This window comes from Argopecten irradians, chromosome 3 (genome assembly GCF_041381155.1).
Source record: "Argopecten irradians isolate NY chromosome 3, Ai_NY, whole genome shotgun sequence".
Lineage (NCBI taxonomy): Eukaryota > Metazoa > Mollusca > Bivalvia > Pectinida > Pectinidae > Argopecten > Argopecten irradians.
In genome coordinates, this window is record NC_091136.1 from 14,177,372 (window position 1) to 14,202,408 (window position 25,037).

The window sequence follows — 25,037 nt, forward strand, 5'->3', positions numbered from 1 at the left end:
GTAATAATGTCTTTAGCAAGCTTTAGACAAGGCTAAGTTTGGGACACAGTGGAGACTGGTAATGATGTCTTTAGCAAGCTTTATACAAGGCTAAGTTTGGGACACAGTGGAGACTGGTAATGATGTCTTTAGCAAGCTTTATACAAGGCTTAGTTTGAGACACAGTGGAGACTGGTAATGATGTCTTTAGCAAGCTTTATACAAGGCTAAGTTTGGGACACAGTGGAGACTGGTAATGATGTCTTTAGCAAGCTTTATACAAGGCTAAGTTTGGGACACAGTGGAGACTGGTAATGATGTCTTTAGCAAGCTTTATACAAGGCTAAGTTTGGGACACAGTGGAGACTGGTAATGATGTCTTTAGGTCTTCTTTAAACGTAAAAAATTGTGAACACTTGAAATTTATGAAGATTCTTGTTTCATGATTATATTGATATCTGTCTTTATTCATGAAACATATTAATCCGTCGATTATAAGATTCTGCAGCTCTAAGCCGATACAGTCGTATATTCTGGGATGGCATTAGTATCAATCAGGTTAGTATAGCTTGCTTTCATAGCCACTCTTCAGACTGTTAACATCTGTAGACATCACAGAGAAATAATACATTTCTTCCAACATGACATGACATATATAAGTAATTAAATAAAACAACTGCGATTTCTGTATGGAAATAGAAAAAATAAATTAAGTTTGATGTTTTAATGATATTGTGTTCCTGTGTGATTGATGTATTGGCACGAGACCTTGCCTGTCCTGATAATCGCGTGTGTATTCTCAGTACTGTGTCACAGTGATGTCACGAGATGAGCAGGAAATTGTCGTACTATCTTGGCTGATCAAAGTAATAAGTAACTGTCAGGTGAGGGGTACGTTAAGTCAGGCTCACTTATCTATCTGTACCGGGGGAACCTTCACAAGTTTTTATAATTAATTATCACCATTTTGTTGTTGTTAACGAATAGCTTGCATTGCTATTTGTCAAAAAACTCTTTGTCAATCGTTGAAACTTAATGTCATTTAGAAAATGTTTTTAGAATTACAAAATTGGGTAAATCGTTGAAACTTAATGTAATTTAGAAAATGTTTTTAGAATTACAAAATTGGGTAAATCGTTGAAACTTAATGTCATTTAGAAAATGTTTTTAGAATTACAAAATTAGGTAAATAAAAACAGGGGAAGACTGTATACATGTCTATACACCACATGTCTATAGTTATGGAAAGGTAATCTTATCAAGGGAGATAATTATGTCATGGTTAAGGTCTTCATTTGGCATATATTGAAAATGCTTTATACAAAACTGATAATTAGAGCATATTTACGCAAAATAGTTTATTTATAGTTGTAATTTGTGATGATAGAGCAGTGACACAATTTGATTTTCTTAAAAAATCTAAATTAAGAAATGATGCCATTAAATTCATACAGATTTTATAAAGGCGGTTTATTGGCATAAGGCTCTAACAGAATACATTGGGAAGCACAACCAAAGCGAGAAAATCATAAAATCAAATGTACTTCTACTCTCAAGTCTAAAAACCAAAAAATACTCCTTTAAAAGAGTGAACTTAAATGAATTTAAACGGCATGAGTCATTTTCTAAAAAAAAGGTGAATTCAGTGATAGCTCTTGAGATATAAAAATCTTAATGCACATGCATTGATTCAGATTTGACAGTGTTATACATGTTTTGTATGGCTGATATTCTTGCTACATCCCAAAAATATGTTTTGGTGGAAACTATCAGAAGTATAGTGATGTATAAGCAGGATGTGTTATGTTAATGGTTATAGAAAAATTGAAGATTTTAAGATTTTCAGCAAAATTTCAAGATACAGAAATGAAAACATGATTTGTCAATTTCTACTGAAGAAGTGACAATTTTGGTTTTGTACAACTGTTAGATACAGCAGATATAGAAAAAAGAAACAAATGCATTTGGATGTTTATAGATAATATCAGGTAGAAAGAAAGTTAAGTGTTCCATTTTCACCAATAACATTGAATGTACGTGGTATAGAAATCACATTACTATGTTTGAGTGGTAAAGACTGTTGTAAGAGTACAGTAGAGGCATGTGTTTATGAGTTTACGTATTAATGGATGCTGTCACACCTAACTGAATTTAGTATTGTAACAATGACTTCACAAAATTACCTGTAAAAATTGGCAGCAACAAACAACCTGACGTGGTTACCTGTGGTGAACACCTGAGTCCATATAGTTTTATACTGTGTATCTCAGTGAGGACTTGACAAATAGAACATCGAGACGTGTCAAGAACACTAATTTCAAAGTTTGATAAAGTCCAACATTTTTTTGAGTCACACAGCAAAAGCAAGTGTGAAGGATAGAATTGTTCAACAAAGCCCTGAAAATAACTTTCCAACTTCAAATAGGTTTCAATGTTAAAAGGTAATATCCTAATAAAAAGAAGAGGTAATGAAATAAGTTTCCCTTTTGTAACTTGTGTTTAGTACTCTGAAGGCTGTTCATTTTTGGTTTAGCGTCAGAGAAATACATAAAGACTTCATAATTTGTATTAATCATTTTATGATGCTTTGTATTTTTACAAAATTTGACAGAGTTATAATGAGTAAGTTGGATTAAGTGGTGTACAATGGTCCTGATAGTGCTAAGGTGTTTCAGGTGTATCTCGGTGTTATTGTCAATGTTTCAGGTGTATCTCAGTGTTATTGTCAATGTTTCAGGTGTATCTCAGTGTTATTGTCGATGTTTCAGGAGTATCTTGGTGCTGTTGTCAATGTTTCAGGTGTATCTCGGTGTTATTGTTGATGTTTCAGGAGTATCTCGGTGTTATTGTTGATGTTTCAGGTGTATCTCAGTGTTATTGTTGATGTTTCAGGTGTATCTCAGTGTTATTGTCAATGTTTCAGGTGTATCTCAGTGTTATTGTCAATGTTTCAGGTGTATCTTGGTGTTATTGTTGATGTTTCAGATGTATCTCAGTGTTATTGTCAATGTTTCAGATGTATCTCAGTGTTATTGTCAATGTTTCAGGAGTATCTCAGTGTTATTGTCAATGTTTCAGGTGTATCTCAGTGTTATTGTCAATGTTTCAGGAGTATCTCTGTACTATTGTTGCTGTTTTAGGAGTATCTCCGTGCTATTGTTGATGTTTCAGGAGTATCTCTGTGTTATTGTCAATGTTTCAGGAGTATCTCTGTGTTATTGTCAATGTTTCAGGAGTATCTCTGTGTTATTGTCAATGTTTCAGGAGTATCTCTGTGTTATTGTCAATGTTTCAGGAGTATCTCTGTGTTATTGTCAATGCTTCATTAGTATCTCGGTGCTATTGTCGATGTTTCAGGAGTATCTCTGTGCTATTTTCAATGTTTGAGAAGTATCTCTGTGCTATTGTCGATGTTTGAGAAGTATCTCTGTGCTATTGTCGATGTTTTAGGAGTATCTCTGTGCTATTGTCAATGTTTCAGGAGTATCTCCGTGCTATTGTTGATTGTATCAGGAGTATCTATGTGCTATTGTTGATGTTTCAGGAATATCTCGGGGTTATATTGTTGATGTTTCAGGAGTATCTCAGTGCTTCCTATTATCTGTATAAACACGATTCAACAAAGTTTTACATTCCAGTACGGATATCTGATTAATACATGTAACGTACATCTTAACGAGTCTTAAATGATCTAAATTAAGTGCCCAGGAAATGCCTTCCTCTACCTTGTTATGTAGTATAGGTACAAAGTTACCATCACATAGAGTGCATTGGGGATGTAAATAGTTGTCAATTACACAACAATGTGCCTAATGTTTGGTACAAAGCAATCCTGGACAGAGAACTGGAGAACTCATGCCTTGATGTCAATCTGACAAAAGAATAGCCTTGTTTTACACAAAGGAAGGCAGAAATCGTACTGCTAATTACCTATCAGACCTCTGGCAGATCTGCTTGGAAATTACACAGGAATATTGATGTTATCTGTAAGGGTAACGCCCCTTCTCCCTTGTCTAAAATGGATGTTTTATCCTTGGTTAAGGATTCCTAGGTCAGAATCTCCTTGCACTGCTGATCGTTAATTCTGGATTCAGGTGTTACCGTTCCCCTGTAAAAGTACAGAGATAATTGTACTGTGTCAGGAAGTACAGTCTCTCTAATTCTTCATCAGATGTAGCATTGTATCCTAAAATGCAGTGGTATTGAGCAATTCTATAATCTATGTTCAATAGTAATTGTAAAACCACACATGAAATGGTAAGGTGACTTAACCGCTGTGTGGGTTTCCTGGGGTACTCTGGGATTTTCTCTCCCAGTACGTAAAGTGTAGCACTTCCGTACAGGCCACAATACATTTGTTTTATTATCAAAAAAAAAAAAAAAAAGATTCTTTTATAGAGAAGTGGATATATATTTCAAACATAAAAAATAACCATGGTAGGAAAAGTAACTATCGTTGTTATTTATTGTACAAAACGTCAAAGTAAATTAAAAACTGAATCTGATATTGATTTGAATATTGTAAGTACTCTTGTACTGAAAATCTCTTGAGAAACACTTACTATCATGCTAAAACTATATGAGGTTTTTACACGGAATAAAGAGGAATCACTTTATTATGATTTAATTTATGTTTTGTGTTGATATAGGATTAGATGTATTATCTAATTTTTACAGTTCAATACCTAGTGTGAACATGCACATAAAGACAAATAAAAACAGTAAAGTGATGAAGCATCTCTTTGGGTAGTGGATGGAAGGAACCCTGTTCCATTACACATCAGTACTATCATATAAAATGAGTAAACTAAAAGTGGCGAAAGTAATTATTGATCATATCTAGCATAAAAAGTGAAAAAAAACCTGCTAAAACTGTAATTATATAAACACTGAAATGGTGAGAAATAAATCTTATGTGTTTGATTTGTGGCGGATTCTGATCAGATGTTAATTAATTAACACAATCACTAGCCAATATCGTGTAACAGTCAAAATTATTCGGTGTAACTTCTACTTATAGGGTTTATAACAAACACAGGTCCCTGATATAATTTACTTTATACTTTTGAGAGAACATGAAAGTTACATAGCTTTCCCTGTTTTATTCCTGTACGATACTTTTGGTAGGCTGTAGTATGTTGGTGTTGTGTCTCATTGTGATATCAATACTCTATAATTGGTAGTGCTGTCTCTTTCACTCACATTGCTGGGGTCACACTGATAAGAAATTTTCACCACCTGAAATTCTTAACCTTTTGAAATCATATGATATTGATTTTGATAGAAATTTATAAAGATTTTTATATTATCAGTGAGTTTATAGTGCAATCCCACAGAAATATACTACCAAAGACTGAGAATGGTGGTTTCTGATTTTCTACATCAGGAAGGAGTTTGTGGGAGTGAAGGAATGTCTCGTCTATGTGAACAACATTATGAGTGATTTATTTACTGTCTGATAATTCAGTAGGTGGAAGTTTTTTTTTCATGAAGTACTATAAAGCTGTACTTTCTTCAATAACTTATATTCTATGAGGCATGCATGACTTGTGTTTCCTCTTCTGTAACATTAACTTGATAAAATCTTTATAGATATATAGTTCAATACCATTAATGAACCAGTTTATCCTTTATACTGTGGTGATTAGAGCAGGCTTAAGGGAAGGGTAGGGACGGGGAAGGGCAGGGGAGGGGGGGAGGGGCAGGGGAAAGGGGGGTAAGGGGAAGGGACAGGATACAAAGGTTAGGGAAGGGTAGGGACAGGGAAGGGCAGGGGAGGGGCAGGGGAGAGCAGGGGAAAGGGAGGTGAGGGAAAGGGACAGGATACAAAGGGTAGGGACGGGGAAGGGCAGGGGAGGGGCTGGGGATAGGGGGGTAAGGGGAAGGGACAGTATACAAAGGTTAGGGAAGGGTAGGGACGTGGAAGGGCAGGGGAGGGGCAGGGGAAAGGGGGGTAAGGGGAAGGGACAGGATACAAAGGTTAGGGAAGGGTAGGGACGGGGAAGGGCAGGGGAGGGGAAAAAACAAGATACAAAGGTTAGGGAAGGGTAGTGATGGGGAAGGGCAGGGGAAAGGGAAGAAACAAGATACAAAGGTTAGGGAAGGGTAGGGACGGGGAAGGGCAGGGGAGGGTCAGGGGAAAAGGGGGGTGAGGGAAAGGAACAGGATACAAAGGTTAGGGAAGGGTAGGGGCAGGGGAGGGGCAGGGGAGTGGCAGGGGAGTGGCAGGGGAGAGGCAGGGGAAAGGGGGGTGAGGGGAAGGGACAGAATACAAAGGTTAGGGAAGGGTGGGAAAGGGGAAGGGTAGGGACAGGGGAAGGTGGGGGAGGGAAGAAACAAGATAATAGGTTAAGGAAGGGTAGGGACAGGGGAAGGGCAGAGAGAGGGGAGGGATAGAGAGAGGTGGGGGTAGAGAGAGGGGAGGGATAGAGAGAGGTGGGGATATTGGTAGAAACAAGATAGAGGGTTAATGTATTTTGGGAAAGCTGAGCTCAAGAATTTTGATTATAGGAAATGAAAGGAAGGGATGTAATGAAAATATATTCTCATGGATTTAATGTAATATCTCAGGTAAAACTGTAATTGATATACATTACTAAAAGTAAATAGTACATATAATAAGTGTCGTTTGAATCTTGAGTATCAACAATTACTTGTGAACATATTTATGGTGATGGAATTTGTTTGATGGCAGCTAACTGATATTTTATGTCCAGCATCAGTTTTATATGGCCTCTTCAGCCTCTAGTCAACTTTATAGATATGTCGCTTGAAAGATTTTGTAGAAAATACTTTTATATCATTGGTAAGTTTTACATTACAGAAGAAAATGCACTACAAAGGTGAATTTTGTTAATAGAAAAACAATAACGAAAATATTAATAAAAAACTCCCACAAACTACTGCTCCTAAAATTATGTTGTGCTTACGAAGTTGACAATGCCACACACATAGCCTGCCCTATGGTGACCGGTAAGTGAAATGTTCTTCAACGTTAGATATGTTTAACATAAAATTCTCCTTTTGGGTGAAAAATTAAATTTATGTTTAAAATGAATTGTAGAATTAGGTCACTATTTGTATTTTTAGGTCATTACTTGTAGTATAAGATCATTACTTGTACAGAAGACTGATGTACTTTCCATCAACAAAATAATCTGCCAAAGTATGATAAATGTTACAAAGTTTGGAAATTGATTGTGAAATACTAGATTGATCCATCTTTAGGAAACTTTGGAAATCACCTAAATGAGTAAAGGAAAACATGGATCAAGGATGAAATTGGGAGTCAGACTGTGAACTTGTGACATGAAATCTACGATGAAATCTCTACGATGAAATCGGGACTCAGACTTTGAACTTGTGACATGAAATCTACGATGAAATCTCTACAATGAAATCGGGAGTCAGACTATGAACTTGTGACATGAAATCTACGATCAAGAGTCAGACTGTGAACTTAAAACATGAAATCTACGATAAAATCAGGAGTCGGACCCACCGATTACATAAAGCTAAATTATTATGGAAATCTTTTATGTCCTGAAAACCTTTAGAAAGTCCTGACCTCCATTATAGGAACTGTCAAAGACATTGATTTGGGGACCATTTCCGGCTGTAGTGCGCCAAATGTAATCTGTGATTATAAACCAATACGCTGAATCCTGATCTGGCTGCGATTCTATTTGTGTAGAGATTTCGACCACAGGTCCAAAAGTTGGTTTAGATAATTACAAATGTCATACGGTAAAAGGGGCTACTACTGTCGTAGCTTCAGACAGGAAACACATCATTTGTACCAAATCATAGACGAGCCAAGAAATCGTGGATGTAAATCGCATCTGTTTACATAATGAATTAACGACGACATTCAATTGGATTTGTAAGGTCGGGTTAAGGGGATTCACTTAGTTAAGCGATCTGAAATATGCTTTCTTCCTATCTCACTGACACGCACATGTTTTCAGATAATTTACGTAGCGTCAAGTGTGAGAATTTTTTTCTAACAGCTCTGGTCATCGTGGAATTCAATACAGATAATGGGAGAAAAATTAATTATTTTCAATCATCGAAGCTATTGATGGATGAGAGCACACAATCCTGGTCAGACAAAGGCTTGATCATGTCCAGGCCCTTGGGCAAATATAGAAGCTCTCACAAGATCCTGACTAAATAGCTGATCCTAAATTTGATGGAAGAATTTTGAGTTTAATCATTAGACGAGGATTATCATGTTCCCATGTGAGGCCTAATAGTGTTACGGTCATTAGCAGCCATTTTCTATTGTCACTCCACAACGATGAACCACACAACATTTTTGAAACAATTTACTAATTGGTTTCATTAGATTGTATTTAGAAACGGTTTATTAGGGAAGGTTTTATTTTCAAGGTGACAATGTGTGTTCGGATGTGCAGACACCTTATTAGGGCACGAAATAGGCTTCGGCAAATTTGATGATACAGAATATTTTAAAAATTACTGATGCATGTACGGGCCGTAAAATGTCTTTGTTCTCAAAGTGAATTATCACACAAGGAAATTGTTGGAGCCATAAACACGGATCTGGGATAAATGAAGTTTTATAAAACCTGAAAATATCGCCTTAATTATTTAGCTTCCACATGAAATTTACTAAAGAGCTCTTCAATCCAATCATGGACACATCTGGTGTGGAGCTGTAGGTTTATGTCATGGTTAGGTAATGAATTCCATAGGGTAATTAACATCAGCTATTAATTGTGATAGACTGGTGCAAAATTCACCACAAGGTCATGTCCTTGAATTTCAGTTATGAAATTTTAATGATTGAAATTTTGTGTTTTGAATCCATATCTGGTTTATTGATGGATAGTTCTTCCTTGAACATTTAGTTTATTGTACATCAGAATGGTAGTTTTGTCTAAGTTGACCGATGGCCAGGCAGTATTGATTTAGCCATGCCTCAAGATTGTACACATACACACACATGTAGTTAATTCATGTTGGAGTAAATGTCGTAGCATAATTAATGCAAAATCCAAAGTCATGTGTGGTACCAACTGTTTGATTTATATAATACCAACTGAAAGAAATGGAAAAACCAATGTACAAATAGCTCTGAATGCTTTGCCCTTGGCCTCACCAGATCCAATCTATAACTTCATTCCCGCATTTTGTAGAAAACTGTCACTACCTTGGTTACATCAGAATCAAAACCATGGCCGCCTCAGTCTCACCTGAATTAGCCGAGGATCAGCTGATAATACACATTAGCTACATTAGCTGTCACTTAGAGATAATCCCCCACCAATAAAAATGGATTAATTCATTGTTATCCTGATTAATTCAGCATCCGGAACATATCTAGCCTCCCCTATTTGTTCATCTTTACAACCATTATTTAATTGATATGGACTGATCTATTGTAACCTTGAGGGGTGACAGGTTTTATTTATCGTTTAGATTCCATTATTTGTAGGTATCATGATTAGTTAGCTTTTTGTTCAATCACTTTGTTTGTGATTTTTGTTAGCAAATGCTTATAACATGATATTTATTCTAAGGTAGCAAAACAAAACCAATAACAAAACCATCAAACGGATACCATGATAGATGTTATAGGTATTCATGAAGATGTTTTTGTTTTTAAGAATATTGATTTGTTAAATTTGTGAAGTTGATAAAATGGTTAAACTAACCATGCATGACCTGTTGTGTGACCAGGTGGCTACTGAAGGGGACATCAAAGCTGTCCAAGTAGATTTAATATTGATGAATTAATGGTTCAGTAGAGTAAACATTCACAGCGTGAAACTATAATGGTGTGGCAGGAGACAATGTTTAAGGATCAGCTTCTGTTAATGGGAGTTGGTGTCATAGGGATCAGTGTCTATTTATAGGAATACAGGTACGTCCTCAGGTAAGGAAGTCAATAGGAATACAGGTAAGTCCTTAGGTAAGGGAATCAACATCAGAATACAGGTACGTCCTTATGTAAGGAAGTCAATAGGAATACAGGTACGTCCTTAGGTAAGGAAGTCAATAGGAATACAGGTACATCTTATGTAAGGAAGTCAATAGGAATACAGTACGTCTTATGTAAGGAAGTCATTAGGAATACAGGTACGTCTTAGGTAAGGAAGTCAATAGGAATACAGGTACGTCCTTAGGTAAGGGAAATCAAGGAATCAGCATGTCAATAATAGGAATACAGGTACGTCTTTGGTAAGGAAGTCAATAGGAATACAGGTACGTCCTTTAAGTTAAGGTTGTCAATAATAGGAATACAGGTACGTCATTAGGTAAGGGAATCGACATCCTAGGGATCAGCGTCTATTAATAGGAATACAGGTATGTTGATAATACAGGTGTAGAGAAGTCACGTTGTAGGGATTAACACTTCCTTATTATAGATGTACAGGTACTTTTGTTTTGCTGTTTACTCTGTACAGGTGTTATCAAGACAAGTTTTAAAAACCTTCAATTCAAAAGAGATTTTTTTTTCATTCAGAAGAGTTCATAAGATGTAAGTCTATATATAACATTAGCAGTGTGTGTGGATATCCTGGCCTCGTGTGCCATCAGAAGTGATTCAGGTACATCCTGACAGATTGTCAACTATTGTTTTATCAGATCTAACTAATATTGATGAACTTTTTACCCTTTTCCTTTGTTTTCTTGTAAATCATCAACATTTTTTCCTGGTACTTTTTTTTTTTACCTTTCGTTGATGAAAAGAGAAGTTCATTGGATCGTGAACTATACATAATGTAAATACCCTGGAGTGTGTTCGGGTACAGGTGATTATGAGGTCGCAGTACTGCTAAATGTTTATCTTGTGACACAGTAATCAATGTGGATGTTTTAAGATATTATTCTCATAGATCAATTCTCTTAAAAAAGTTATGGATTAAAAGGAAATTAAGAGTATAAATATATGAGGATACGAGAAGCCTAGTGTAGTGGTGTGGTGACAGTGTATCTATGGATGGTACCCTGAGAACGAGTCACTGACAAGGTAATGTCATTATAAGTATGTATAATGTTAGTAAGAACAGTGTCCTTGGTCATATCTGTCAGGTCCTGAAGTTACTTTAGCCTAAATGCACCATTTCTTTAATGACGTCCAAAATGATCAGTGATCTGCCTTGTGTATAAAAACTAACTGACAATATATTCCATGGGTGATCTTTATAGACAGGTGTATGTTGTGTAATATTTAAAGACCAGACCAGAAGATGTCAAATGAAATATAAGAAAGGAGTATCTTGATTTTCACTTAGGTCAATATTAAAAAACGATGCATGGAGGAGGAGGGATGTGTTTGACCATGAAAGGGAGAATACTTTGTATGGTTGAAGTGCAGACCTATGTGAAATGAATTGTATACGTATAATTGCTCTTTAATGAGTCAATTATTTTGTTTTGCCTTTTAGAGGCTGTAGTGCTTGGAGATTTGTACTAGGGTCTAATAGATTTTTTTTTGTTTTAACCCCTACCCCATCCCCCCCCCCCCTTCCCATCCTTCGGCTCCCCCAAGTTCTAATGTCTGTGTTCCATTGACAGACATGAGCCTTATAGCTTGGAGTACATCTAGGTATGAAAATTGTCTGTGGTTATAAAGTTGGTAAAAGCCCATTGTCTACCTTTTGTACTCCGGTTTAAACCTGGAGGTTAAAAAAAACTGAAGTGCTTGTCTTAAGTTTATAAAGACTCGTCTGGCTTTTAAAGCAGCTGTAATTGCCCGAGGAATCTTTGGCCATCTTCCTGTCGGACGCTGTAAAATTCTCATGTCAGATTGTGACTGAATAATCCAATGATTTCAGGTCTAGAGACAAACCTTATCTTTAATGTTGGTTTAACATTTCGGCTAGGCTGATAACTGCATCATCAAAGTTGACAAGAATTGGGTGTTCTTCGTGATGAAGAAAATGTGACATTTTACAGAAGTTAGTTTTAGATATTTTATTTTATAGTTTTTGATATAAGTCAGATCATGAATGTTGACACTTGATACTAATTCAAAGGTGCATGTATGGATAGAACATATTTCTATACAACAAGACCATGACAAGTAATAATAAAACCCTACCTACTCTTTCCTCTTTCCAGAAAGCAAAAAAAAAAAAAAAAAAATGTAAAGAGTTTATTTTCCTTTCATTACTGAAAACATTAGCATGTAAGGGATATATAGGTGCCTAAATTATAGCCTATAGGATTTCTGTGGTGGTGTTAGAGGCAAGGGGAAGATAGTCATTGGTGATAGATGGTATACCTTTGTCTTGTAGGAAGATTCTCGTTTAAGCTCCCATTCTCCTAGTCTTGGCGATGATGAGGTACGCTCTCAGACAGTTTATGGCGTAGACCTTTTTACATGGTAAGACTTTTAGTCTTATCTACTGTTTAACCGAGTATAAAACTACACAACAAACCAGTGATAAATTCCTATGTAAGGGGCTCGAAACACCGTCATAAAATGGTGAAAAAAATATCACAAATGTTTCAGTTAGGAGCTATATACTATCATAAAATTGAAACAGAAACTGTTACAAATGTTGCAGAAGGAACGATATACTGCCATAAAATCGAAGAAGAATCGTTGTAAATGTTGGCTTATTGATATTATTCATAGTTAAAGAGTATAGAGCTAGCGGAGACTATCGCGTAATGACAGCAGATCTGGCAGAGTCTATCATTTACTGAGACAACATACTATTCAGGGACAGAGTGTGGAAAGATCTACTATTACAGTACTCTCCTACTGATACATCTTAACGGAGCTGTGGGCCGTTAGGTTTCCTTATTGATGGCCGAGAGCTTTCAGCTATTGCTGCGTCACCGGGCTATAACTCTGACTATCAGAGGGGTTTATCTGAAAAACTCTAAATCGCTCTACCCCATTACAAGTGTCGTCATCGAAGATCTATACTGTATAATTCTAAATCGTTCTACCCCATTGCAAGTGTCGTTGTTGAAGATCTATACTGTATAATTCTAAATCGCTCTACCCCATTACAAGTGTTGCAGTTGAAGATCTATACTGTATAATTCTAAATCATTCTACCCCTTTACAAGTGTCGTCTTTGAAGGTCTATACTGTTAAATAATAAATCACTCTACTCCATTACAAGTGTCGTCGTCACAGATCTATACCGTATGTATGGTTCAAATACAAAATCACTCTAACCCATTACAAGTTCCGTCGTCGCAGATCTATATGTATTACGTACTATTTTAGGGTTGTAGATGTAATATTTAAATGGAATTTGAACAGTAATCAGTAATACATCTTGTATGAATTATTTAAGTGAAAAATATGGTATTGAGTGGTTTTTATGTCCCTTAAATGTAATTTAAATAGGTCCCGCCGTTATCAGTGAGGAACTAAGAATAAATGTTTAAAACGTTTTTATAAATTTTTTTTGAAAATTAATGAGTTGGACTGTTAACTTCTGAGTTCAGTTTGATGTAGACTGGCTGAGCATTGTTACATATGCTGACTTCTGCGACTGTATAATGTTAATTTTCAGTGTTCTGTCTTCAATCAGTCTGGATGCTGCATTGTTGTCATCCCCTAACAGTTAAATAGGGAATTGTTAGAATGCTATTTTTCTGTACTCGTTTGGATTGGTACATAAAATATCATTTATCTCATTTGTGAAATGGAAGACATCATCACAGAAACTACACATGGCAAATTAGCCAAATTTAGAATAAAAAACAGTTTTACTTCAATTGAATCTTTTGCTTGTATCTAACTGGTAATTCGTTGTCTGATCTGTGAATCGTCAACCCTGAATCATGGATCTGATCAGATCTCAATATGTTCGACAATCAACAGCCCTACTGTAGTGTCTATGGGTTGTTACCATACGTTTGACCACCCTTATGACTTGTAAGTGACCTGTAGTGTCTGTGGGTTGTTACCATACGTTTGACCATCCTTATGACTTGTAAGTGACCTGTAATGTCTATGGGTTGTTACCATACGTTTGACCACCCTTATGACTTGAAGGTGACCTGATGTGTCTATGGGCTGTAACCATACTTTTGACCACCCTTATGACTTGTAAGTGACTTGTAGTATGTATGGGCTGTTACCCTACTTTTGACCACCCTTATGACTTGTAAGTGACCTGTAGTGTCTATGGGCTGTTACCATGTACGTTTGACCATCCTTATGACTTGTAAGTGACCTGTAGTGTCTATGGGCTGTTACCATGTACGTTTGACCATCCTTATGACTTGTAAGTGACCTGTAGTGTCTATGGGTTGTTACCATACCTTTGACCACCCTTATGACTTGTAAGTGACCTGTAGTGTCTATGGGTTGTTACCATACCTTTGACCACCCTTATGACTTGTAAGTGACCTGTAGTGTCTATGGGTTGTTACCATACCTTTGACCACCCTTATGACTTGTAAGTGACCTGTAGTGTCTATGGGTTGTTACCATACTTTTGACCACCCTTATGACTTGTAAGTGACCTGTAGTGTCTATGGGCTGTTACCATGTACGTTTGACCACCCTTATGACTTGTAAGTGACCTGTAGTGTCTATGGGATGTTACCATACTTTTGACCACCCTTATGACTTGTAAGTGACTTGTAGTGTCTATGGGCTGTTACCATGTACGTTTGACCATCCTTATGACTTGTAAGTGACTTGTAGTGTCTATGGGTTGTTACCATACGTTTGACCATCCTTATGACTTGTAAGTGACCTGTAGTGACTATGGGCTGTTACCATGTACGTTTGACCACCCTTATGACTTGTAAGTGACCTGTAGTGACTATGGGCTGTTACCATGTACGTTTGACCATCCTTATGACTTGTAAGTGACCTGTAGTGTCTATGGGTTGTTACCATACGTTTGTAAGTGACCTGTAGTGACTATGGGCTGTTACCATGTATGTTTGACCACCCTTATGACTTGTAAGTGACCTGTAGTGTCTATGGGTTGTTACCATACTTTTGACCACCCTTATGACTTGTAAGTGACCTGTAGTGTTTATGGGTTGTTTAACTACCAAATATAACTACCCATGTCTATGATTGGCAAATTGATCCTCAACTAATTCCTTGTTAAACTGGAGATAGGAATCCTGCTCATCTATGAAATTGTTTTTTGTTTTAAATCGGAGGAAGTGGATGAGATTTAGAGATAATTTTTAAGAAACATTGATGGATTAGAATTAGTGGTCAGAGACCTTGTGACAGGGAGAAATGAGGTGAGGAAGCCAACCTTGTACATTTGTACGATCGCTCGCCACATATAACCACTAGCTACAGTGGTTAATATCATCATCGTCTTTTCTCATCGATGAATGCTTCTCAACTATAGAATAATATTTCATTTGGAAATTGCCATCATTTTCTCGTAAGTGGTGGAAATGGGTGTTATTATAGGGAAAATCTAAATCGGGCTGGCTCGATTGCTAAGCCTGACCGGTTCCTATAACGACTCGAGGCGTAGTTTAGGGGACCCTTAGGACCAGCATGGAATGTCGTCCGTCTGATGATTTATCACAGTGTAAAAATCTCCAGATCTGCACAAGTCATTTGGTGACAGAGGACAGAGCTGAAAGTTCAGTGTAATGAAGATTTCAATGTAATCACATTGGTACAATTTGAGTTGTAAGATTTCAATATGGTGACGATGTAAAATAAATAAAAGGCAGTAACAGAAGAATGTACGATATCTTGAAATGCAAGGCTGGCAATGAAGAAGAAGGTGTTTGATATTGTACCAAGACCTCTGGGCTACATTGAGCCTGACCCATGTGGCCCTTCTAGGATGTATTTGTAAATGAGCACACTTGTTGATAGGTTAATTATTATTGATAAAAGGTAACAATGACTGTGTCCTTTGAGTTAACAAGTTTGCTCTGCTGAGAGTTGTAGTGAAACTTTTAGACATGGTGTGGATATTTATAATGAGGTGTGAACATTTCTGGGAAGCTTTTCTACAATTAGGTTACTGCCAATGCTATCAACATGTATTATTTCCTTCTCCATGTCCCATGGGACATGTCACATTTAAGACATCTCATACCTATGCTCTTATATCTATGTAATTTAATTTTCTAGTAACATTTGAGTATTGAACATGTGTGATAGAAAGTTCACCAGTTCAAGATTCCGATACAAGGTACTTTATTTCCTCGCCCCGTAGATCGTGCACACTTCTAATTTGTTAAAGGCATTGGTCCAGTGTTTTCACTGTGAAGACCATGCATACATAGATTTTATTAAAGACGTTCTGTTTTCCCTCTAGAGACCCTAGGCACATGTCTGGATTGTGAAGTGTGTTGTACATCCTCTCCCAGGGCTGCACACTTGTCACTGCCACACAGGCACAATCTGCATTCTCTTTCTTAAAGTGTCCTCATGGTGACATTTAGCTGCCATGTGTATCGGATGACATATCATTGATTTTATTCAAAAGTCTCGTTTTAGAGAAGTCTTAGCAAATTAAAATCTTTTATAACAATCGTTAATTAATACAGGGAGTTGTTTGTAACTATAAGTATACCAAAACAGACCTTAACATGTGCTTTTATAGAAATATTTTGATTTTGTTGTTACAAAGAATATCTCTCCTTGATCAGTAAACTAAGATCCACCCATGGTTGTCGTTATCAAATATTACATTATACAAGAACACAAAACCACAACACTTAATTCAATGACACATACTACAGTAGGGATCCTGTTTCAAGATATTATATAGGATTTTAATGTATAGTATCTTTAATGATGAATCTTTTATATATTTTCATTTATATTTTTTTTACGAGCCTTGACAAGCAGAAACTAAAACTTTGAGATGAGTTTCGTAAAACCTCAAATAAAACAAACACAAATTTAAGATACCTTTTTTCAACAAAAGCCTACATTTAAAAAAAAATCTCAACATCAAAATGTGTAGCGGAGGCCGCTGGTTTGTTTGCTAGTTATACCCCCTTAAGGAAGTTAATGTGGGGGGGAGGGGAAGATATTGGAATTGGGTTGTCCATCTGTTGTCTCTGTCCATCTGTCTGTCTGTCTATAGACACAAATTTGTCCCCCCTAACTACTTCAAAATCTGTTGGATGGACCTGTCTACTTTTGACCGAATCCCGAAAATGCATCCTAATTAAAAAGTAAAAAGTTTTATAGGAAAAATCACTGACTTACTTCAAGGGCCTGATGGGCCGTAATCAAAATATAGTGTTTATATGTCTTTGTTTCATTCTGTATATGAACTCAGGTGACCGTAAAGGCCCATTGGGCCTCTTATTAAAATTGATACTTTTACCATTAGCATGTTATTCAAATAACTGAAATTAAAAAAAAAAATCAGAATTGAAGAATGATTAGAAAAAGAAGCAACAATATTTCAGTAGAATATGTAAGAGGAGGACAATGTGAGTGACAGTATAACTATCTCGCCTGTGTTTCTGATTGAGTTCCGACTCGGCAGGCTTTAGTGTGCGTATCTCACTCTTCATGTGGAGAAGAGGGCAGAAATTTACATTTGATTGGGGAATATAATTGCTTATGAAATCTTCATGTCTTCAGTTTTCTCGTGCTCAGATAAAATTGGCTTCCTGTGTGAGCGAGACAATTACTGCCAAACTCCTCAGATCAAAATTTAGCATCATTCACGAATTTTATCCTCGTGTTTGCTATGTTATTGATGATTTGTAAATTACGTTACTATTATTGCATCTGAATCACCTAGACTCTTGTAATGAAATTGTTGTATCTGAAACACGCATCAGTAACGTGGAAGATCTAATTTTCTGTGACGGTATTCAGATGGTTGCGTTTTTCTCCAGGCTGGGCACGTTACTTACATCAATGATAATCGTGTTACACTTGTCGTATTCAGACAAGACATGTATAATCTGTGGATTTATAAATGTATGTAGTTAGATTCAATACCCATCACTGTAATGTCTGTTGAGGACCTTTGTTATGACGTGTTAATACCTCGACATTTGTCTCGCTGAGCTGTATATACCACTATCTGTGTGGTATGAGACATCATCATGTTATCATTTCAGAGTTTGTATAGCACTAAACCAATATCAGTCAAAGAATATCTCATGTTTGTAAAAATGAGAAATCTATAGCTGCAAGAACACGGAATATTTAACTATCATCATTGTAGTTTCAGTGTTAGCCTGCTTGATGTATGTGGGAGGGTCGGGGTGGAGGGTATACTGGAATTAGATTGTCCTTCTATAGACATGACGATCCACTGACTACTCCTCCAAAACTACTGGAGGGATTTCAACCTAACTTATTGGCAACATTTTTAGGTCACCTAACCATAGGTCATGGTGACCTATTGCGATAGACTTTTGTCCGTCGTCTTGCGTCAACAGTTAACATTTGCTTGTGAACGTGATAACTTGAGTAAATATAAACCAAGCTTAATGAAACTTTGTATGTCTTCTAAAATTGGGAAAATCTCAGACAATTTTGAAAATCAGTGTGATTTGACGGTAATTTACAGAGTTATTGCCCTTTGCACTAATAATTATGATTTGACCTTGTGAACGGGAAAAATCTCGGGCGAGTTTGAAAATCAGCTTGATTCGATTGTAACTTACAGAGTTATTGCCCTTTGCAATAATAATAATTGAACCTTGTGAAAAAGATGACTTGAGTAAATATGAACCGATCAAGCTTAATGAAACTTTGTATGTAGACTAGCTAACATTAGGAATATCTTGTACATTTTAGAAAATGAGCTTGATTCAACAGTAATTTAAGAAGTTATTGCCCTTTGCACTAATAATTATGATTCGACCTTGTGAATACGATGACTTGAGGAAATATGCACCCAGCTTAATTTAAACTTTGCATGTAGACTAACATTAGAAAGACTCGTTCAATTTCAAAAATCACTTTAATATGCACCAATCTTAGTGAAACTTTGTATGCATGTATAACATACATGTTCCTATTTTGTGAACAAAAGACAACAGTTGGCTAGTAAATGACATAACTAATTTTTATCAAATATCAGGTGACCATTAAGGCCCATGGGCCTCTTGTTTTATACAGCGTAGATATGTGTAATCTATATAAGAACACGATACTTATACGTGTTTTAGAGTTATGCCCCTTTGTTGCCAAACGATTAAACAGCTTTTCCTCTTAAACCACTGAATGTGTTTCAGTGAAATTAGGTTGCAATAAACTGTATACAGTCTAGATAGGCATAACTATGTTGGAGAAAGACAATGTCATGAAGAGTTTATACCCTTGAGGGTTTGGAAGGGGGTGGAGGGTATAATTTGGTCTCCTAGATGACATGGAGTGAGGGTTGGAGGGGTGGGGGGTGGGGGTATAATTTTAATTGGTGTCCTGGACGATATAGTGTGAGGGTTTTGGGGGGTTGGGGCTATAATTTAGTCTCCTGGACGACATAGGGTGAGGGTTTTGGGGGGGTTGGGGATATAATTTTAATTGGTCTCCTGGACAACTTGGAGGGAGGTTGGGGGTATAATTTGGTCTCCTGGACGACAGCTCTTGCTGACCTAGATGATATATTCGTTGAATGTGGTCAATGAAGCAGAGAACACTTAGTCTTCAGAAACACCTGGTTCTATCTGTATTTCCCTGGGAATTTCAATATATATATACAAACCTGAATACTATTTTTATTTACCCTTTGTTGTTTTGGATTTGAATGTCAATTCTTTTGTCAATATATATCTATCTATAATATTCATTTATGTAAGCTGTCCCCAAACCTGCATTAGCATACATTTAAAAGACTTTGATTGTCTCCATATAGCTTAATGTATAAACAACCAACCAAACATTAAATAAAGATATGTTCCTATTTACATAAATGGTCAGGTGAATTTTGTTTTTATATTTGTAGATTCTTCAGTTTAAACAACTGAACAGTTGATACAGTTCCGACATCATCAAAAGAATTGGTAAGTATGTACACACGTATTAAAGCCATCATTATTGTTGCTTGGTTTATCAAAATATCCACAGCTATCTTCTTTAGAGTTTCAATATCTTTTTTACTTCATCAAGTCGAAAAATGGTTTTATTCACGCCTTTTTCTAAAAAAGAAAATATTGTCATTTACTGAAAATTGATGCCCACAAACTTCTCCTTTTATAAAATCTTCTTTTAATTATTTGTACCCTGCAGTAGAATGTCTGTCCTTTTGTTATCAGCAATAAGCGATTTTACAGTTGAGCGAAGTCGCTGGAGACTAAATATTTTCGTATGGACTTTAATATGAATTTGAGTTGGTAGTTAAAAGTTCTGTCTGTTTTCCACACAAAGACGAACTGCTCTTAGTGATGTTGATCCTATGAATCCCGACACTTTTACAAATGCATTATGGGAGGTGGAATTTTCCTCCGGGGCGTACTAAAACCGACACACAAATGGACTTTACTGATTCTCAGCTAATCTGTCCAGGATGAATTCAAACAATCTACATAAAATTTACATGCTCCACCGATTTAGGGTTGTCATGACTTCGACTTGATTTTATTTGTCACCTCCTCCGAAGTTGTCACAAAACACAGCTGAGGGACTGAGTGTGGACATTTGTCCCATAAATTAATCTCTTTTGTTGTAATTAGGTTGATGAAGAAATTAGCCATTATGAAGTGTGATGTTATTAAAGCCTGTTAAGTCAGTGTCGTGTGTCAGGCGGTCACAGTGACATTAGACATCTGTATAGTTATATAGAGAATGGTCATATACAGTAGACGCCTCCGTTGTTCAAACTTTTACTCAAAAACATCCTTTAACTTTTGCTTAATTCAATGAAAATTTTCAAATTCCTATTTCCAACAGTGATAAAAAGAAGTAGAAAATACCTCAAATAAACATACACATGATTTGGCTCAGATATCATTCATTTGTACTTTATGTAGGGAAGTGACAGATAGAGACTATGTATGGAGGTGACAGATAGAGACTATGTAAGGAAGTGACAGATAGAGGCTAGGTATGGAAGTGACAGATAGAGACTATGTAAGGAAGTGACAGATAGAGGCTAGGTATGGAAGTGACAGATAGAGACTATGTAAGGAAGTGACAGATAGAGACTATGTATGGAAGTGACAGATAGAGGCTATGTATGGAAGTGACAGATAGAGACTATGTATGGAAGTGACAGATAGAGACTATATATGGAAGTGACAGATAGAGATTACATGGAAGTGACAGGTAGAGACTATGTATGGAAGTGACAGATAGAGACTAGGTATGGAAGTGACAGATAGAGACTATGTAGGAAGTGACAGATAGAGACTATGTATGGAAGTGACAGATAGAGACTATGTATGGAAGTGACAGATAGAGACTATGTATGGAAGTACAGATAGAGACTATGTATGGAAGTGACAGATAGAGACTATGTATGGAAGTGACAGATAGAGACTATGTATGGAAGTGACAGATAGAGACTATGTATGGAAGTGACAGATAGAGACTATGTATGGAAGTGACAGATAGAGACTATGTAAGGAAGTGACAGATAGAGACTATGTATGGAAGTGACAGATAGAGACTATGTATGGAAGTGACAGATAGAGACTATGTATGAGGAAGTGACAGATAGAGACTATGTATGGAAGTGACAGATAGAGACTATGTATGGAAGTGACAGATAGAGACTATGTATGGAAGTGACAGATAGAGACTATGTATGGAAGTGACAGATAGAGACTATGTATGGAAGTGACAGATAGAGACTATGTATGGAAGTGACAGATAGAGACTATGTATGGAAGTGACAGATAGAGACTATGTATGGAAGTGACAGATAGAGACTATGTATGGAAGTGACAGATAGAGACTATGTAAGGAAGTGACAGATAGAGACTATGTATGGAAGTGACAGATAGAGACTATGTAAGGAAGTGACAGATAGAGACTATGTATGGAAGTGACAGATAGAGACTATGTATGGAAGTGACAGATAGAGACTATGTATGGAAGTGACAGATAGAGACTATGTATGGAAGTGACAGATAGAGACTATGTATGGAAGTGACAGATAGAGACTATGGAAGTGACAGATGACATGGATAGATAAGACTATGTAGGAAGTGACAGATAGAGACTATGTAGGAAGTGACAGATAGAGACTATGAGGAAGAGAATGATAGAGACTATGATGTAGAAGATAAGACAGATAGGAGTGAAGTAGACTATGGAAGTACGATAGAGATTGTATGACTAGTAGGAGTACAGATAGATAGAGTGGACTATTATGGAAGTGACAGATAGAGACTATGTAGGAAGTGACAGATAGAGACTATGTAGGAAGTGACAGATAGAGACTATGTATGGAAGTGACAGATAGAGACTATGTATGGAAGTGACAGATAGAGACTATGTATGGAAGTGACAGATAGAGACTATGTATGGAAGTGACAGATAGAGACTATGTAGGAAGTGACAGATAGAGACTATGTATGGAAGTGACAGATAGAGACTATGTATGGAAGTGACAGATAGAGACTATGTATGGAAGTGACAGATAGAGACTATGTAATGGAAGTGACAGATAAGACTATGTATGGAAGTGACAGATAGAGACTATGTATGGAAGTGACAGATAGAGACTATGTATGGAAGTGACAGATAGAGACTATGTATGGAAGTGACAGATAGAGACTTGGAAGTGACAGATAGAGACTATGTATGGAATGAACAGATAGGATATTATGGAAGTACAGATAGAGACTATGTATGGAATGACAGATAGAGACTATGTATGGAAGTGACAGATAGAGACTATGTATGGAAGTGACAGATAGAGACTATGTATGGAAGTGACAGATAGAGACTATGTATGGAAGTGACAGATAGAGACTATGTATGGAAGTGACAGATAGAGACTATGTATGGAAGTGACAGATAGAGACTATGTATGGAAGTGACAGATAGAGACTATGTATGGAAGTGACAGATAGAGACTATGTATGGAAGTTACAGATAGAGACTATGTATGGAAGTGACAGATAGAGGACTACATAAGGAAGTGACAGATAGAGACTATGTATGGAAGTGACAGATAGTGACTATGTATGGAAGTTACAGATAGAGACTATGTATGGAAGTGACAGATAGAGACTATGTAAGGAAGTGACAGATACAGACTATGTATGGAAGTGACAGATAGAGACTATGTATGGAAGTGACAGATAGAGACTTGTATGGAAGTGACAGATAGAGACTATGTATGGAAGTGACAGATAGAGACTATGTATGGAAGTGACAGATAGAGACTATGTATGGAAGTGACAGATAGAGACTATGTATGGAAGACAGATAAGACTATATGGAAGTGACAGATAGAGACTATGTATGGAAGTTACAGATAGAGACTATGTATGGAAGTGACAGATAGAGACTATGTAAGGAAGTGACAGATAGAGACTATGTATGGAAGTGACAGATAGAGACTATGTATGGAAGTGACAGATAGAGACTATGTATGGAAGTGACAGATAGAGACTATGTAAGGAAGTGACAGATAGAGACTATGTATGGAAGTGACAGATAGAGACTATGTATGGAAGTGACAGATAGAGACTATGTATGGAAGTGACAGATAGAGACTATGTATGGAAGTGACAGATAGAGACTATGTATGGAAGTGACAGATAGAGACTAGGTATGGAAGTGACAGATAGAGACTATGTATGGAAGTGACAGATAGAGGCTATGTATGGAAGTGACAGATAGAGACTATATATGGAAGTGACAGATAGAGGCTACATGGAAGTGACTGATAGAGACTATGTATGGAAATGACAGATAGTGACTATGTATGGAAGTTACAGATAGAGACTATGTATGGAAGTGACAGATAGAGACTGTGTAAGGAAGTGACAGATACAGACTATGTATGGAAGTGACAGATAGTGACTATGTATGGAAGTTACAGATAGAGACTTTGTATGGAAGTGACAGATAGAGACTATGTAAGGAAGTGACAGATACAGACTATGTATGGAAGTGACAGATAGAGGCTATGTATGGAAGTGACAGATAGAGACTATGTATGGAAGTGACAGATAGAGACTATATATGGAAGTGACAGATAGAGACTATGTATGGAAGTGACAGATAGAGACTATGTATGGAAGTGACAGATAGAGACTATGTATGGAAGTGACAGATAGAGACTATGTATGGAAGTGACAGATAGAGACTATGTATGGAAGTGACAGATAGAGACTATATATGGAAGTGACAGATAGAGACTATGTATGGAAGTTACAGATAGAGACTATGTATGGAAGTGACAGATAGAGACTATGTAAGGAAGTGACAGATAGAGACTATGTATGGAAGTGACAGATAGAGACTATGTATGGAAGTGACAGATAGAGACTATGTATGGAAGTTACAGATAGAGACTATGTATGGAAGTGACAGATAGAGACTATGTAAGGAAGTGACAGATAGAGACTATGTAAGGAAGTGACAGATAGAGACTATGTATGGAAGATACAGATAGAGACTATGTATGTAAGTGACAGATAGAGACTATGTAAGGAAGTGACAGATAGAGACTAGGTATGGAAGTGACAGATAGAGACTATGTAAGGAAGTGACAGATAGAGACTATGTATGAAAGTTACAGATAGAGACTATGTATGGAAGTGACAGATAGAGACTATGTATGTAAGAGACAGATAGAGACTATATATGGAAGTGACAGATAGAGACTATGTATGGAAGTGACAGATAGAGGCTATGTATGGAAGTGACAGATAGAGACTATATATGGAAGTGACAGAAAGAGGCTACATGGAAGTGACTGATAGAGACTATGTATGGAAATGACAGATAGTGACTATGTATGGAAGTTACAGATAGATAAACATACACATGATTTGGCTCAGATATCGTTCATTTGTACTTTATGGAGGGAAGTGACAGATAGAGACTATGTATGGAGGTGACAGATAGAGACTATGTAAGGAAGTGACAGATAGAGGCTAGGTATGGAAGTGACAGATAGAGACTATGTAAGGAAGTGACAGATAGAGACTATGTATGGAAGTTACAGATAGAGACT

General features: G+C 36.7%; 1 long non-coding RNA gene across 2 annotated transcripts in view; it reads left to right on the plus strand.

Moving 5' to 3' along the window:
* The window catches only part of LOC138317615 (uncharacterized), an 88,813-nt gene that overhangs the window by 45,280 nt on the left and 18,496 nt on the right, over positions 1 to 25,037 (plus strand). For both annotated transcript variants that reach the window (XR_011207780.1, XR_011207779.1), the window contains exon 3: positions 19,848 to 19,905. This is a non-coding gene — a long non-coding RNA (uncharacterized lncRNA). The remainder of the gene's footprint in view (positions 1 to 19,847; positions 19,906 to 25,037) is intronic.